Source organism: Peromyscus leucopus, chromosome 8a (genome assembly GCF_004664715.2).
Source record: "Peromyscus leucopus breed LL Stock chromosome 8a, UCI_PerLeu_2.1, whole genome shotgun sequence".
In the NCBI taxonomy this organism is placed as follows: domain Eukaryota; kingdom Metazoa; phylum Chordata; class Mammalia; order Rodentia; family Cricetidae; genus Peromyscus; species Peromyscus leucopus.
The window spans coordinates 57793249-57795407 of record NC_051085.1 but is presented as its reverse complement, the minus strand read 5'-3'; the positions used below and the strand labels follow the sequence as shown (position 1 = coordinate 57795407).

Sequence of the window (2159 nt, the reverse complement as noted above, 5' to 3'; positions counted from 1 at the left end):
GACAAAACAAGTCCTCAGATCCAATTGAGAGAGCCTGCTGCATACAAGCTCACCAGCAGCAGGAGACACCCTACCCTAACCACCCAACTCGCAACATTGACTTCAAGTTGCCTTGTTCCAGTTTCCAACTCATGAACAATGATGATGTTTTGTTAATAGTTCAGAATACTTCTTGCACGTTGTTTTATTTACAACGCCAACTTTGAAAGGCTTACTCAAGTTAACTGGACAGTGACTTAGGCAGAAATTGCTTTACAGAAAGAGGGAAAGCCCAAAATGCCACTTTCCACAGAGAACCCGAAGTTCAGTTTTATTCAGAGTAATGAACAAAAAAAAAAAAAAAAAAAAAAGAAAAGAAAAAAAGAAAGAAACTTCTGCTCATAGAAGAAACTCAGCCATAGGTCAGATCTGTACTGGAACTACACACTTAGTGAGGACAAGGCTGCGTTTGTCTACTGTTCTCTAATATTAACAATTATAAACAGAGCAGTGCAACTAGCATTTGGAACAACCCTTCTAGTGTTACAGTGTCAGGCACAGCACTTCACTTCTCTTCACACCACTGGTTCTCTTTGCATACCTGGGCCTCTTCCTCTTCAGTAAAGTCGTTTTTGATATTGAAGGTTATGGTGGTATTTTATTTGTACTGAAATGTGATTTTCATTGTATGTTACTAAATAAAGTTGCCTGGGGGTCAGAGCTATTAGAGCCATAGCAAGAGCGTGGCGGCGGCGGCGCACGCCTTTAATCCCAGCACTTGGTAGAAGAGCTAGGTAGATCTCTGTGTGTTCAGGGATACAGCCAGCATTGGAGACATACGTCTTTAAGACCTGGAGGACGGTACTTACAGGCAGTGACGAGGCAGTCATGTGTTTGGGTTTACAACCAATGAGAAGGCAGAACAGAAAGACTATTTAAAGACAGACACACAGGAAGTAGGTCTCTTTCAGGGAAGCTAGGAGCACTGCAGGAGGTAAGATTTTAGCTCTGAGCTGTGACCTCTCGACTTTCTCTTTTACATTGGTTCTGTGTTTCTTATTTTAATAAGACCATTGGTTACATCTGCAGAAGGTTTTACAATTCTCCTCAGGAGTTTTCCCCTTAATCATATTGGCCACAGTCTTGCATGTGACATCAAGCAAACCTTTAATGTCTAAGTAGTTGGCAGCCAGAATAAGTTCAAAAAGTGTTCCTTGGTCAACTTTCAGGAATTCTTGGTCCCAAACAGGAATATCATCTGTCTGCTTTTCTTTGTTCTCATCATCTTCAGGAGAAAGGGGGGTCATCCTTGTGATGGGTGCACCACTGAATGACCTTTTTTTAGAATTACTGCATTAACATTTGGTAAAGGAACAGAATCATCATCTCCCTTATCATCCATTCCTAAATCTTCCAGCATGGTCTTGATGGTCACAGATTGTTTGGCAATTTCTACATTAACTTCAAATATCTTTCTATCAGAACTCTGCAACTTTATCGAAGGCATGGTGCTTGGTCTCAAGACCGCAGGCCCGAGGCAGACAGGTGGCGTTCAGAGAAGAAGAGAAACACCGAGGACAAGGCCACTACGAAAGATTCAGTTTTATCAATAGGTAAGAGCCAAAAAAACAAACAAACAAAGCAACAACAACAACAGCAAAAAAACCCTTGCCCAGGGTCCTGTGCATAGAAGGTATATCTTTGGCTGCTTCCAATTGTGTTCTTCCCTGGGACAAGGGATTGTATTCACTTGCATTATTGTTCTAGCCCCCAGGACCCCAAAATATTTCACTTAGTTGGTCCCAAACATATCTTTAGAGTCCATTAGGCTATTTCCTCCTAGGATGGTCCATTAACCTCTGTTACACATTTTTATTCTTGGTGGAAAATAGCCACGGATAGTTACATGTTTTGGGCATGAATGACAACACTTGTGCATGATGCTTACATGTCCATGCAGGGCATGTTGCCAAGCTGATGATAAAAGAGGGAGGTGAGACCACAGGATCATAGGATAAAGATTAGAAGTGAGTACTTTCTTGGCTATCCATTCTGTTGTAGAATTTCTGGGAAACCAAAAATTCTAAATTAGAACTCAGCTTTTGAGATCATTAAAAAGATATATATATATATATATATATATATATATATATATATATATATATATATATATACACTTT

The 2159-nt window shown here is 40.2% G+C and overlaps 1 pseudogene; it reads right to left on the bottom strand.

Moving 5' to 3' along the window:
• Positions 1 to 328: 328 nt before the first annotated feature.
• LOC114691319 lies at positions 329 to 1501 on the bottom strand (annotated as a pseudogene).
• Positions 1502 to 2159: the final 658 nt, after the last annotated feature.